Raw genomic sequence first — 16,327 nt, 5'->3', positions numbered from 1 at the left:
AGCCTTGCTGAAGTCCAAGAAAATCACATCAGCTGGTTTCCCTTGGTCCACCATACGGGTGATCTTATCATAAAAGGAAATCAGGTTAGTTAGGCAGGACCTACCCTTCACAAACCCATGCTGGCTGGGACCAATGACTGCTTTGTCCCCCAGGTGCGCCTCAATAAGTCCGAGAACCAACTTCTCCATGATTTTACCAGGCACTGACGTGAGACTGACAGGCCTGTAATTGCTAGGGTCTTCTTTCTGACCCTTCTTGAAAATTGGCACAACATTTGCCAGGCCGTAGAGTGCTTTCGAACTACTTCGGGTAACCTAAATACTGGTCGGGTGGCTTTCAGTATTTCTGATTAGAACCCTTTGTTCCCCCACCAAACAGATGCTATGCCCAATGGTGGGGCAGGTGGCTGGAGGCGGGTGGACAGCCGCCCGCAGTGAGGGTGGCCACAGCCCCCTCTCACCCCAGGGCTCAGAGGGCATGTCCGAAGCAGATGCAGAAACAACTGCAGATGGACAAACCATCTGGAGGCTGCATTTGTCCACTTGGTCCTGCCTCTTGCACTTCTGCAGGTCAGCCCAGGCAATGCACCACTGCCTGGAAGCTGTTTTTGTTGAGCCTGGGCACTGCGAGTCCATCAGAAAGGAGGGATCTCCTTCCTGTGACTGCAAAGCTGGGTGGAGAAAAGTGGCAAAGCATATCTACTTCTGTACGTGCCTGAGATGGGCGTTTTCTCCTTCTGTGCTTTAAGGACTACGGCAGAGTCTGAATAGATTTGCTTAGACATTGCCTGGGTGAGTGCTCAGAAACCTATCTGAAAATGCCATCAAGCTGCAGGAGCCAAGTTGCCATACGATGTGTGACTTTTCTCCGAGCTGCCCGGAAGGCAGCATTTTCTGCATGTGTTTAAACTGCAGGTGCTGCACCTGCTTAGCAGTCTCATCAGCTCATTCCTCTGAGAGGGCAGCAGGTGCTGGGCTCCTGCCAGCAGCCTTGAGCTCAGATGGCTGCCCCACAGCAGCACAAGCCCGCTTGGCGAGGAGCGCTGTCTGCCTTCCCACAGCACCGCTAACTCAGGACAAAGCCCATGTGTGCCAGTGACGAGGCAGGACACGGCAGAGGAACAAGCAGGATGCTTGGGTAACTCCTCTGAAATGCAGTGCTATCTACAACACCTCTCCATGGATGCTGACACCTTGCAAGCTGAAAGTGCCTTTCATCTTCTTTCCTCTGTGTCCTTCTCCTCTGGCTTTTCATTTACATGGGAATACCAGAGGACTGTTCAGGCACCTTAATGAAACCGAGACTTTTGACTTCTTGTCAAAACAGCTCCTTCTTGGCTCCCTCTCATGAAATTTTATTTGGCATTTTATGCATTGTTACACTTAGCCACCCAAACTCTGATCACCACCTGTCCGTAGTGATCAGGATCCTTCTTCCCTCCCTTCAGTTAATCTGCTTACTAGACACATCTCTGGAAACCTTGTTTGTGTTTTATTTTTTCCGCCCTCATTCTAAAACACAATCCCATACCCAGGAAAATGGTAAGAGATACACACAGAAAAACTCAAATCTTCAGCAAATTTAGCATTCTCATGCATTTTGTTTTCCTGTTCTCCTAACGCATTTGCACTTCCCCACAGAAAGCTGAGTTCATTTATTACTCACAAAGCTCTTGTTTGTCTAATTACTCTGACTGTTTCTGGTTCTTGGCAAAATTAAACTTTTCCTTTTGGAAGTGTTTCCTTTGAGGAGTTAACTGAAAGCTTACTTCCAAGGACACACAGATACAACTGAGCACAGTACCACTTTGAAAACTTATTTAATAAGAGCCTCAGTCTGAAAGCTATCTTTGGTGCCAGGATTTTGCAGACCTCTCGACTCAAATGTTGCATTGTGTTAGCACAGCTGTATCCACAAGCAAAAAGAGAGGGGATTATGCAAAAAGGAGTGTAACTTCCGTCATTCTTCTGACTGCAGAAAGGGTTTACAATCATTTCTCTTTTCAGATGGCTCAAGAGCACATTATTTGTGCTTGTAAAAAACAAATACTGCATACAGCAAAAATGACAAGTCAGTATTTATGCAGTCTCATTTTTGCACCTTGTCATTTCAGTTGAAGTGTTGGAAAAAAATGGAAATAAACATTCCCTGATCAACCTCCTTTTGTTTCAAGCACTGTTTTTACTTCTGTGTTTGCTACCTGAATGAGACTTTGTGTCAGCTACTCCCCTGAGAAGATTATGCTTGTCACCAGTACACTAGCAACGAGCAACGGCATTTCTGCCCACAATGAGTTAAAAGCATATTACAAAAGATAGACATACACTATACATGTAGGCAGAAGGGCTCACTACTTGCAGGAAACAAAACTCTCCAAAAAACTAAAGAGGAAGCTAAAATACGCAATGCTCTCACTACTTTTTTTTTTTTTTTTTTTTTGAAAAAGTGAGATGATCACCAGTGAGCAATGCTTCCCATCCCCAGCTTGTATCCCAAGATGCATTTTGCAAAATTCGAAGTGCAATGCCTTCAAATTAATACCTCCAACTTCAATGAAGTTGCATACCTCAATAAATTGTTCTAAGGAAGTTACAACTCTCCCCTCGAAGAAAGGAGAAGAATATACAAGGTAGTTAAAGGAAACAAGCAAAATTAAATGGTGTGCAAGTATTTTAGTCTGCAAAATAAGGTTCCGTTATTTCACACCTGCTGACATACCATTTTACGTTTCTAACCTTAAGTTGCTGTATCATGCACCTTCATTCTAAAGTTTCATTTCTTGGTACGGAGAGAGCAAGGCACAGTATACCCCAACAGCAATAATTCTTCCTCTCAGGCAGTTCACAGCATTGGGCAATTTCATTGCAGAATAAAGCTTCCTCTGCTGGGATGCTTTTTGCTCTGTTTTGCTCAAGATCTGTAGCAGGGCAGTCACTCAGACAGTTTACATATGAAATGGGAATTACAGAAATGCAGCCAAGTCAAAGACTTCACGGTAGTTCCATCTTTAAAAAAAATAAAAAAATCCTAGACTCTTATTTCACTTACAGCTTTAATCTGAGATTTGAATTTCTGTGGGCTGAAAGAGGACAGGACTGAAGATCACTAAACCTTTCAATGTCTTCTGACTCTGGACATTACTCGTATAGACATCAGCTAGAGCCTGGGAGAGTAAATCCTATTCTTACTCTTCCACAGGCATCCAGTTAGGGTCACTGTCCTATGGCTCACAACAGGGACAAGAGACAAACACCAGATGTGCCTGCTCTGCTTGCTGAGCTCTGGGCTCCAGCAGCCTCCTGGGAGGAGGACAGTATGGAAAATCAGCTGAGGAGCAATGAGCTGAGACCCAGCCAGGGGATACACATACTTCATAGAATCATAAAGGCTAGAAAAGACCTCCAAGGTCCAACCATCACCCTACCAACAACATCACTCACTAAACCATGTCCGTAAATACCACGTCCAACCTTTCCTTGAACACCCCCAGGGACAGTGACTCCACCACCTCCCTGGGCAACCTGAGCAATGCCTGGCTGCTCTTTCTGAGAAGGTATGTCTCAATTTCCAAACTAAACACCTCCTGGTGCAACTTGAGGTCATTCCCTCTAGTACTATCACTAATTATCTATGAGAAGAGGCCAATCCCCAGCTCCCCACACATTCCATGCAAAGGTTACCCTTCTGCTTCCAACATTGTCAGCTGGCTCATTCATCACAGGTCACAGCTGCTCTCCGTTCTCCTGGCTGATCATTTCCAATGCCGGTATTTGCATCGTGAAGTATCAATGTACCTCATCCTGGCTAACGTAACAATGCTGTTAAAATCACAGACATCTTTCCAAGGAGTCCTTCACCTCACTATGCTTTAAGCCATTAAATATCAGCAACTGCTTAAGAAATTACTCTACAGACAGGCTCGGGCATGCAGGGGCTGTGAGTCCACACATCAGGGCTTAAGTTATTCTGACTAACCTGAAAAGGAAACAGTCGTTGCCAAATTTATAAACTGATCTTTACACATCTGGTTTCAGCTAGCCATTGCTTCTGCCCCCAAACAACATTTTGCCTACAGACTTATTTTTCCCTTTCATTCAAGATCCTGCCCATTGGCAGCCTTTTAAGACATTAAAGGATAAGGAGGAATTACTTAGAACACATTTTCATCATGGGACTCTGAGGAGAGGTTTTATGACCCCTTAGATTTTGGATAGATCTACTGTCCCGCTCACAGATCTCTACCTGCTTATCCGTGCTGCAGTCAAATGTTCAAAGCACCCAAACACTACTCCAGAGCTGGCCTGACCACTCCCACTGAAACAAACAGGCTGCATCACTCTTTCCAAGAGAAGCATATACTTAGGTAACACCCACATCCTCAGAAAATCCTACCTTTAAGCTTTGTTGGATGTGGCACATTATCAAAGGGACTGTGTTTGCTGCTAGTGCTCTCTCTTTGCACCCTTTCCAAAAAACTTCCTCAACCTTCTCCTCTTTATATATAATATTACCAGGTCTCTTATAAGAGAATGATTATATGCTAATGCGTTCATGTCTTGTTTTACTTGTAGAGATATCAGAGAAATACATTTGTAAGATTGGCTTAGGTCTGGACAACCTTTCAGAAGATTTGTATTCATCTCAAATTCCCCACCCTGACTATCTCACAAAACTAAAATTTCTTGAAGTACTTTGGTAATTTCCCTTTGTTATTTCTGTCAGAAGCAGGAAATATTAAAGCAAAGACATTCAGAAATGTTTTAAAACGTTTTAGAAGTGTTTAACATTGAGCTGCAGTTACTGCAGGAAGCAAGAAAATGTAATTGCTTGAATTGCAGCAGAGCACCAAAGTCTAGAAGAAACGCAGAATTCATGACAAAGTACTGAGTCACAAGCAGAGGGAGACAGCTACAGTGCCTGCACCTGTGGGGTAGGCACAAGGCAACCACCTGCTGGACTCGGCCTGTGAAAAGCACCCCTCGGTGCCTCCCATCCTGTGAAGCCCAGAGAAGCGTGAGGCTTTCCATGGCCAAGCTGTAACTACTTACCACCTGCTTTCCCAGACCAGCACTAAGCCGAGCTTGGAGCTGCCACAGGCAGCATCCCTCCAGTTGGCGAGGGGGAGCGTGCGCCTGACCTACTTTGGGTCCGGTGAGCTCAAACACCATTACCTGCTGGAGTAGGTCTGTGGCCTAGCATTAGGTGATTGGTTACGCTTAGTCTATTATTAGACAGCAGTACCTTGTACATCACCTTCTTCTACAGTTTGCTTTTGTGCACCTCAAAATTACCTACACACACCATAATTTCCGTACTGTTAAGTCTGGAAAAAAAATACAGGCATGTAACTTACACGGAAAGCCAAGTCAGGACACCATAGCATGCTTTTGAAAATCAGCACATGAAGTTTTTTATTAAACGCACACAACATCTGTAGGACAGGCAAAACTCTACAAGACAGCAGTAACCTACTTTGAGCAACCTGGTCTAGTAGAAGGTGTCCCTGCCCATGGCAAGGGGTTGGATTCAGAACCCAAACCATTCTATGATCCTATGATTCTAAGAAAAAGCGTAAATAGGATTTTTCTGCTAAAGTAAACAGCCAATGGTTTAAAATTAAACAAAACAAACACAACAATGAAAGGGCAGAAGGGGATCCCTTCACCTGCATTTTTAAGATCTTGCCAAAATAGATATTAACATTTTTCAAATTGCTATGTGATATTTGTCTCTTCTCCAGAACCATAAACATTTAAGGCTATTTTACAGAATCACAGAATCATTTAGGTTGGAAGAGACCTCCAAGATCACCCAGTCCAACCTCTGACCTAACACATCCTCCACTGAACCATATCACTGACCTCTACATCTAAACGTCTTTTAAAGACCTCCAGGGATGGGGACTCCACCACTTCCCTGGGCAGCCCATTCCAATGCCTAACAACCCTTTCAGTAAAGAAGTTTTTCCTAATATCCAACCTAAAACTCCCCTGGCACAACTTTAGCCCATTCCCCCTCGTTCTGTCACCAGGCACGTGGGAGAACAGACCAACCCCCACCTCACTACAGCCTCCTTGAAGGTAACTATAGACAGCGATGAGGTCGCCCCTGAGCCTCCTCTTCTCCAGGCTGAACAAGCCCAGCTCCCTCAGCCGCTCCTCGTAGGACTTGTTCTCCAGACCCCTCACCAGCTTCGCTGCCCTTCTCTGGACTCTCTCGAGCACCTTGATGTCCTTCTTGTAGCGAGGGGCCCAAAGCTGAACACAGTACTCGAGGTGTGACCTCACCAGAGCCGAGTACAGGGGGACAATCACTTCCCTAGCCCTGCTGGTCACACTGCTTCGTATACAAGCCAGGATGCCATTGGCCTTCTTGGCCACCTGAGCACACTGCTGGCTCATATTCAGCCGACTATCAACCATCACTCCCAGGTCCTTCTCTGCCAGGCAGCTTTCCAACCACCCAGCTCCCAGCCTGTAGCTCTGCTTGGGGTTGTTGTGCCCCAGGTGCAGGACCCGGAACTTGGCCTTGTTGAACTTCACACAGTTGACCTCAGCCCATCGGTGCAGCCTATCCAGATCCTCCTGCAGAGCCTTCCTACCCTCAAGCAGATCGACACACGCACCTAACTTGGTGTCATCTGTGAACTTACTGAGGGTGCACGTGATCCCCTCATCCAGATCATCGATAAAGATATTGAAGAGGACTGGCCCCAGTACTGAGCCCTGGGGGACGCCACTAGTGACTGGCCTCCAACTGGACTTGGCTCCATTCACCACGACTCTTTGGGCCCGGCTATCCAGCCAGTTTCTAACCCAACGAAGCGTGCGCCAGTCCAAGCCAAGAGCAGCCAGTTTCTTGAGGAGAATGCTGTGGGAGACGGTGTTAAAAGCCTTACTGAAGTCAACGTAGACCACATCCACAGCCTCTCCCTCATCCACCCAGCGCATCACTTTGTGACAGAAGGAGATCAGGTTCATCTAGCAGGATCTGCCTTTCATAAACCCATGCTGACTGGGCCTGATGGCCTGCTTGCCCTGCAGGTGCTGCGTGATGAAACTCAAGATAATCTGCTCCATGAGCTTCCCTGGCACTGAGGTCAAACTGACAGGCCTATAGTTCCCCGGGTCTGCCCTCCAGCCCTTCTTGTAGATGGGCACCATATTTGCTAGCCACCAGTTGACTGGGACCTCCCCTGTTAGCCAGGACTGTTGATAAATGATGGAAAGTTGCTTGGCCAGCTCCTCTGCCAGTTCCCTCAGTACCCTTGGGTGAATCTCATCCGGTCCCATCGACTTGCATACATCCAAGTGCTGTAGCAGGTCGCCAACCATTTCCTCGTGGATTATGAGGGCCACATCCTGCTCCCCATCTCCTTCCACCAGCTCAGGGGGCTGGGTACCCAGAGAACAACTGCTCTTGCCACTAAAGACTGAGGCAAAGAAGGCATTAAGGACCTCAGCCTTATCCTCACCTCTTGTAACTAAGTTTCCCCCCGCCATCCAGTAAAGGATGGAGATTCTCCTTAGTCCTCCTTTTCGTGTTGTTGTATTTATAAAAACACTTTTTGTTAATGTTGACAGAAGTAGCCAGATTGAGCTCCAGATGAGCTTTGGCCTTTCTAATTTTGTCCCCACAAAGCCTCGCAACATCCTTATAGTCCTCCTCAGTGGCCTGCCCTCTTTTCCAAAGATTATAAACCCTCTTTTTCTTTCTAAGCTCAAGCCACAACTCTGTGTTTAGCCAGGCTGGTCATCTTCAGTGCCAGCTTGTCTTTGGGCACGTGGGGACAGAGCGCTCCAGTGCCATTAAGATTTCCTTCTTGAAGAGTGCCCAGCCTTCCTGGACTCCTCTACCCTTCAGAACCACCTCCCAAGGGACTCTGCCATCCAGCATCCTGAACAGCTCAAAGTCAGCCCTCCAAAAGTCCAAGGCAGCAGTTTTATTGATCCCCCTCCTGACTTTGACAAGAGTAGAGAACTCCACCATTTCGTGGTCACTCTGCCCAAGACAGCTCCCGACCACCACATCCTCCCACTTCTCTGTTTGTGAAAAAAAGGTATAGTGGGGCACCTCCCCTGGTAGGCTCACTAACCAGCTGCATCAGGAAGCATCTTCCATGCTCTCCAGAAACCTCCTAGACTGCTTCCTCTGAGCTGTATTGTATTTCCAGGATATGTCTGGGAAGTTGAAGTCCCCCACTAGAACAAGTGCTGGCGATTGCACGACTTCTACCAGCTGCTTGTAAAACGCCTTTTCTGTCTCCTCATCCTGGTTTGGCAGTCTATAACAGACCCCCACCAGGATGCCTGCTTTGTTGGCCTAATGCAAGCGTTCTCCATTATCACCATTCTGTGACTGTACCAAACAGGAGAAGAAATCCCACAACACCTTTATGTAAGGGATCAGACTTGAACTTGCACCCACGCTATGGCAAAAGGGTTCTTGCATACAAGGGATCTTTACCTAACAGTTGAGGTACACATTTGAAGTGATGAGAAATTCACTACTAGACATGGTAAAATATCTCCTAGTTCGTTTATTTGCCAAACTTTGAGTGTCTTCTGTCTTGATGCGTGAATGCCATACCTTGCCTTCTCTTCCTTGATTGCAGAGCTTTACATTGCACCAGTAGATGACAGCAAGGGCCACATCTGATTCAAAGAAGCCCAGTCAGTGGGGAGAACGCAGCAGCTCTGGGGTGTAGGACAGAGCATAGAAGCATAGACACTTTGCAGGTCTCCTGACCTGGCTGCAGGGAGAGCCCAAGGACACAGCTGCCCCAGCTGAAGCATGCCTTCGCCTATTCTTCCTTTAAACCACGACAATGCTTTTTAGAACGATTAGTAGGCTTCCATCAAGGCTCTTCAAATTCAGTGGAATAAGCCAGGCTATTCAGACACAAAAACCAGGACTGTGGCTGATGCTCCATCTTATAATTCTTTTTAAACCAGAACTGATTTCTGGTGCCTTAAGTTCACTGGGCCACTTGAAACCTCCTGAAACACGTACAAACATGTCACACGCTCACCTGCCCCAAGAATAAACACCACACTCCTCCTACATTGGGCATCAACAGTTCACACACAAAATGTTCCTTTCTTTAGATAACTGCAATCCTAACATGCTGCCCAAGCATCTCAGACAAACGAGCAAGATAGAGAAAAACTCACTTTAGTCCAACAACAGAAACACGACTTCTCTGCATGGTCAAGCGTGCGAGCAGTGGCACTGCGTGGCCTCCTCCCAGGCCCAGGGTGTGGAGGCAGAGCAGGCGCTGCAGGCCACCCACAGTCCCTTCTCTCAGGCTGGCAGGAGCAGCAATGACAGCACGTCTCACCCTCATCATCAGACCCCACTGTCCTGTAAACACTATGCAATCAGTTTCCCAACACTTTAGAACATGCACAACTTCCACTTTAAAACATCCTCCAGTGCAGCAGAGCATTAAGTACACCAGGGCTCTGGCTCATTTGCTCAGTGTTTTCAGAAACACCAAGCAGCCTGTTTCAGTTGATTTCCAGTTAGAACAATTCTCTTTCCAGAAAGGGCAAAACAAATCCTGTTTGAAAATTGTTTACTCCTCCTGATGTAATTGGTTGTAAAGGATTTCACTTGTTTATGTAAAACAGCACACAGAAGGAAAAAAATGAAAGGCAGACAGAACTAAAAGATATTTGACTTTAAAAGCAAAAAGTAGACAGGGATTGCAATGTATTAAAGCAACCTGAAAATAACTGCAAAGGCTGCATTCCCTCCCCAATGAATACATAACTCACTGTACCTTTTAGATGCTTTGCTATTTAATAATAATAAAACAATTGCATGTTAAAGTCTGTACTGCACAGAAAAATTACAAAATGTGGCTTTTCAATTATAATGCAATAGCACTTTATAGGTGTGTTTGTTGTATCACTACCTGCTTAACAAATATTGTTCTGTAAGAAAATTTTCTAATTGCAACTGTTTTGTTTTTTTTTTTCCTAATACTTAAGAAATGCTTTGCAAAGAATATTTTTGCTTATCTCTGTAGTTAAAAGGAGTAAACTGTCATTCAGGAGGTAGCTAATGCCTAAAAAAGTGACTTGCAGTGTCTCAAAAATCCATGGAAAAATTTCCTTTGATGCCTGTAAGTACTGGAATGAGGTTCAGTATATGGCACACTAATTGGCATGCAGGAAGAATCAAGACAAAGCCCATATGTCACTGAACATACCTGCTATTCCAAGATCTACATAAAAGCTTGTACTGCTCGCCCCAAGACTGCTGAATACAAACGCCTGAAGCCTTATTTGCTGTGCATCTCAACTTCAACACAGCATAAAACATCAATGATTTAGTAGAAAGCAAACAGCCTTTTCTTATTCTGATGTAGATTTTGAGCTCATCTTCCATGTGACATATTCAAATGAAAAACATGTTAGTTGTGCCAGTGGGCCTCCACCAATCTAATATTTTACCTATTAGCTACGGAATCAGGTCATCAGAAATCCACTGTGCTCAAGATCTCATTTTTCAGATGTCCCCAGTGACAGCAGCCACAACTCTTCATTATGCAGGTTGTTCTTCCTCTGAGTGCAATAGGTTCAGGCAGTTACCAGACCAAAACTTTATTTTAGTCAAGTCAGTGGCAAGGGTCAACATTCAACATTTTTGGTAAAAACTCTTAAGACACATAACCACTTGCAACACTTCTCAATTTAGTTCTCAGCAGTAGTAAAGAACAATCTCATACTTTTTGCCCCCCTTTAATCAAGTTATTAAGTTTTACATGAAATAAGAATTTCGCGGACCACATAGACTCAAGCTGTATATCAAAAGCTGTGTTCACAGCATCAAGGAGCTGCACAACAACACACCCCAAGACAACCACTCACAGAAAACTATAGCTGTGCAAGCCCGTGCTAAGTACTGGTGCCTTCACTCTCCTCACCTACATGATTTCATATTAGTCAGCAGGTTAAAGTTACTTCAATGATACAAACAGTTGCACCAGTGCCAGAGTGACAGCATTCTTTGCTTGCAGCCGTGTAGAAAGTTGCCACTATCTCCTGCCTGGTTGGGTAGCATTCTGACACTCACAGCACCAATGCCCCAGAGCAGCTTGGTCAGTAAATCAGGCTGACAACCAGTCTTCAAGCCACTTTTAGAGGTCAGTCCAATAGTGAGGGAAGCATTTGATCTTTTATGTATTATGCATATCTAAAACGAGACAAATCTATTCTTGGTATTGATGGCATACTGTTTAGATTATCAGAGAAAACCTTTTTTTTTTTTTTTTTTTTTTAAATTATGCCTCTTCCCTCCAGAACCAATTTCTCATCACACAGGAATTATTATACTTGTGCTATGAAGTGTAAAATCAAAGAGTACCATATCATCTTAAATGATCAATAAATACGATTTTTAGCTTTGTTTTTATCAGCAAATGAAATGTATCTAAGGGTATACAAATCCATGCTAGGTGAGAAAAATCTCCAGGTGCAGAAGACAAAATCTGAGCAAACAAATTGATGTACTTTTGGAGCTACACATCAACAAAGGCAAGAAAAATTTGGTGGTCCACTGCCTGCAGGGACAGCATTATTGAGAAAACTACTTAGTTACCCACGCCTGGAAAACACGTACAAAAACGTGAATAATATACAAACATCTACATAACTTTAAATAAATGAGAAAAAAAAAAAGAGACTGAACTTTATTTTCCCCTCTGAAAACAAGCAGATGAAACATTCTGGGTCAGCTAGTGTAAACGCGCCGAAATCCTTGGATCTTGGAGGATTAATTTTCATCCTGCCTGTTGAAGAATGCAACGTCCTACATACTGAATTGAACCAGGTCAGCAACAACCAACTAACCTGAGCAGACTCAAGCCATTCCATTGTAGATGTGCTTTGTGTCCAAGAACATTGCATGCCACCAGCTGTATCTTCACTATTGCTTTCTGACCAAAAGGTTAATGATATCAAACAGCCTACATGAAGAAAATCACAACCTTTTTTTATTTTTTTTTTTAAACCATTCATCTTTTCCATTCTAATCAGTGTTGGTGAGGCCACACCTGAGTACTGTATCCAGTTGTGCACCCCCAAGGTCAAAAGACACGCACAAGAACTGGAAAGAGTCCATCGCAGGGCCACCGAGGTGAGCAAGGGCTGGGAGCACCTCTCCTGTCAGGAGAGGCCTGACAGAACTAAATAGAAGATGTATTTATCAACAAATGAGTATGTTTTCACTGAAAAAAAAAAAAAAAAAAAAAAAAAAAAGGAACTATAGCACTTGTCTTTATTTTGCTTAGCACACAAAAAAGACTGCAAGAAAGTCTTCTACTTATTTAAACCAAACTCGTACCCCAAAGACCTCCCATGTAAGCATACGAGACAGCAAAACATTTACACCTATACCAGTCTTCAATGGCCTAACCTAGCTAGGATCCATTAGCACCAAATGGATAAGCGACTTGGTGCAGAAAGCTTGTATTGTTGGTTGTCCTGGCTTTAGGAAGGGGCACAGAGACTCCTCACTTTCCACAATATTACAAAACAGTGCTCCTAACCTGTATTATGGAGAAGGAAAGTTGCTGCCAAGCTGAGAATGTGTGAAATTGTTCCTGAATCACTGACTGTACAGAGCATAAAACACAGACTGAGCCATATCTGTGAGTGCCAACAACAGTGTAATCCCCAAAGCACAGCACTCTCAGCTATGCCATATACACATCACAGGAGATGAAATGCCTAGACTTGTTTCATAACGTTAGGAGAAAAAGCTCACACACAACATACACACAAGATCCCAGAAAAAACAAAGCAAGTCTGAACAGTTCTTGTTCCTTGTCTGTTTGAGGAACCAACAGGTCAGGACAGGGGCAGAAGCAGAGCACATTGACAGTTCTGTAGAACCAAGCCTGCAGATGGCAGCACGGTTGGAACTGATGATCCTTACAGTCCTTTCCAACACAAAACGTTCTACGATTCTTTTATGCTAACTGGTATATTTGGAAAAATTATACAGGCTTTCAGTTATATAATCCCTTTTTCAGTACTAAAATCAAAGTAAGATTTTACAAACTAATTAGAAGTAAAATTTAAGTAAAAAAAAAAAAGTGGTTTATGTCTGAATGTCTTCCCTGAAGTACATATGAACCTCCTCTAAAAGAGCAGGTGACTGGGTATCTGAAGAGTGAATTAGATTCTATCTGTAGGAGATACATATGTTTGCAGGGGAAGAGATTTAACAAGTCATGAAGTGCTTATTTAAGGAAATGAGAAAGACAAACAGTAAATATTCTATACTCCAGAAACTAGTAGCAGAAGGGGAAGGGAATTCATAATATGCAACCAAGCTAGCACCTCTACTGGTACAGAGTATGGAAATTAGCAAGTAAATTTAAGCCTCAGCATCATTTCTAAGACACTCATGATTTCCCTTAAAGGCCAAGGCTATGACTACATAGAGAGAATGATTGTTTTATGAGGAAAGTCACCCACAACTTCAACCAACACCTGTGTTCTAAAATGTTTTCAACACGATTTCCCAAACAACTCACACTCTCGTACGTCTTACTTTGGGAATGGGGAAGGGGGGAATCATCTGGGAGATGTTTTCTTTTTAACAGACAAGGTAATTTCAGACCTTCAAATAGTCAGAATCTACAATTTAGTTTCTAATTATATTTTTACCAACAAAACGTGAGAGAAACCAAAGATGACATACTATTCTGACAAATACTGCTTACTGTTTCCTCTTCTGTTCAATTTCTTGACAGCAAAAAGAAAAATAAAATAGAGCGAAAACAAAAAGGTTATGACACATGCCAATGAAACCCAGGAAATTCAAAGCTTAAGGCTGTTGAAGTATCTGTCCCAAACCAATTCAATTCCTCTTCCTTTCTTAGTACTATACAATGTGTGACTGACAAGGTTAGCCTCCCTGGCTTGGGTTTCAGTCTGCACAACTTCCAAGTCATGTAAACACAGGCCACCCTTCCTGTCCTCACATTGCTCCTCTTGCCCCTCCTTCAGAAGACAATTGTTCCCTCTGACCTTTCCCTATACACACATTTCCTCTCTGATAACTACCCTGGGCAACCCCTTCATCTTCATGCACCTTCTTCTGCCACTGTAGACTTGCAGTTCTCTTCACTTTTTGCAGTTTTTGCTATTTCCTGCCTCCAGCTAAGACTCTTCTCCTTTTCTACTCCTTTTTTCCTAACATCTGCACAAGGACCCTGGAAAGACAAACATATTTCATTTTGTATGACATCTCCCAGACCTTGCATTTTTTTCAGAAGTCTGAGATGCCTTTCCACTCCTCCCCTTCCTTATGCTTATATTCCTTCCCCTTCCAACATGCTTATATTGAGGTGGTGGTCCAAGATCATAGCCCCAATAACTCACCTAGCTTCTTTCCTCAAGTTCCTCAAATGACTAGGACATACTCCACAAAGAATAAGAAATTGATGCAACAGCCACCATCTGTCTCTTACAGCAGAGACAAAGGCTTAAAGCCTCTCCCAGACTGCCTTCATCTGGACAAGGGAGGAATAAAGTTACATCCCGCTCTTCAGATTCTGGGATCAGCAGTTTTCCTTTCTCTGTCCTGCCTAGTTTTGACCCCCCCAGGGGTATAGGGAAGATTATCACCCTTAGAGTTTGTTTCCCCGGCATCACCAGCACCCACATCAAGACCTATTTGATTACTAAAAGCTTCTGTTTCCCTGCTGGATTCACAAGTTCATAAAAACTACTGCTAGAGGAACTTCTAAAGAAGGAAGTGTGGGTGTTTAATTCTCCACTCTTCATTTCCTTGAGTAAACAATTTGTTTTCTCTTCTCTATCCAGGGACAGAGTTTCGAAATAAGTGCTTTAGAAGAAAATAAGCCTCATTCAGTGAAATAGTGAAACTGGGTTAAAGTACCAACAACAGACCATTCTGAACTAAAACACACTGATGACTCCACAAGTTTTGTTTACATAACATAAACCTCTAGTGTAGGAGTTAGGTAAAGAAATACAAATGAGTGAAACTAACAAATGCTAACATGGATTAAATGTGATGAAACCCAGAAAACAACGTACCAGTCATATGAGAAGATATTTTCTAGGTTTAATTCCTGCTGACACACTGGTACCAGAAGATTTCCATGACTGCTAGCAACAAACACTGGCAATTGCTGTACATAGAGAGCTGGGACTAACCATACAGGAATGTTTACTTTCTCCTTTTACAAATGAGAAAAATAGTTTGAATAACACAGCTAACAGAAACAAAATTCTTTCTGCAGATGGTAACAAAGGTGCCAATGACTAAAAATAGTTCTTGCAGTTATATACCACAGTTTCAAGACCTAGCATGACATTGTTATTGCTTCTACATCTGATACCAGTTACTCTTGTACAGTTTCTTTGCACCAATTCTGTACAGTGAAAAAACACATAATCAATAAAGCCTATTAACTGCTCTTAAAATGAACAAGAAGGAACTAGGTATCTTTCTTTTTAGCTAATTCTTTCACAGTTCATGGACCATGACCTCACTTGCAGGATCACTGCTTCCACCGAGTCCTGTCACCTCCTGCATGCAAGGTTCTACGCAGCCCTTACTGGAGAAGGTGAATCTTTATGAAGCCCAGCAAGGAAGTGGTTATCAGCCTCAGTGCACTCTTCCATCTTCTCTTTCATCAGCCCAGAGGCATGGCTGCATTCAGCTGGGCTCCATAACGCCCCCATAGGGTTCAAAAGGAGGAGCAAAACTCTGTTTCCCTTTGCAGCCCAAAGCATAATAGAAGCAGCTGCTGTCAGCTGCCAGCTTGACTTCATTCAGCTCATAGTTTCAGCATTTATCCTTAGCTCAGAGGGATAGAACCATTTGTTTTTCTCCTTTTCCCCTTCAGACAAAAGTTATATTCTGCAGAATGCAACTGCAGTGCTCCTTCCTGTCTGGGGAATCTATTATTCAGCAGCATATAGTAGAAAGAGATCCAAACCATAACCCATTACTGCACTTGTGGGCAAGTCACTTTCCGCTCTTTGATTTCATTTCTCCTGTGCCCGTCTTACTTATGACATTAGCCTAAGCTTCCTACCGTTGCAGCTTCATACAGCACCAGACAATCCCATTCTACCAGCACTGTGGAGTTAAGCAGCAATAGCCTTCTGTCAGAACCCTTCATTCAGTGCACCTTTGCTTCTTAATCGGCTTCTTAATCAGAAACACAGCCTACGAGCAGCTTCAAACAGCTGCCATGCTTCTTAGCGACTTGCCACAAAAAAGCATCTCTCCAGTCTCTTCAAACATGTGAACTCCCAAAGAATCATACCTATC

General features: G+C 43.7%; 1 protein-coding gene across 18 annotated transcripts in view; it reads right to left on the bottom strand.

Annotated features, from left to right (window-relative positions):
• Positions 1-16,327, bottom strand: part of RIN2 (Ras and Rab interactor 2) — a 299,965-nt gene that overhangs the window by 50,051 nt on the left and 233,587 nt on the right. The gene's annotated exons all lie outside the window — the stretch shown is intronic.

The sequence above is a fragment of the Aythya marila genome (genome assembly GCF_965140915.1).
Source record: "Aythya marila genome assembly, chromosome: 3".
Lineage (NCBI taxonomy): Eukaryota > Metazoa > Chordata > Aves > Anseriformes > Anatidae > Aythya > Aythya marila.
Note: the sequence above shows the minus strand (reverse complement) of the source record. Positions and strands in the feature narration are given on the sequence as shown.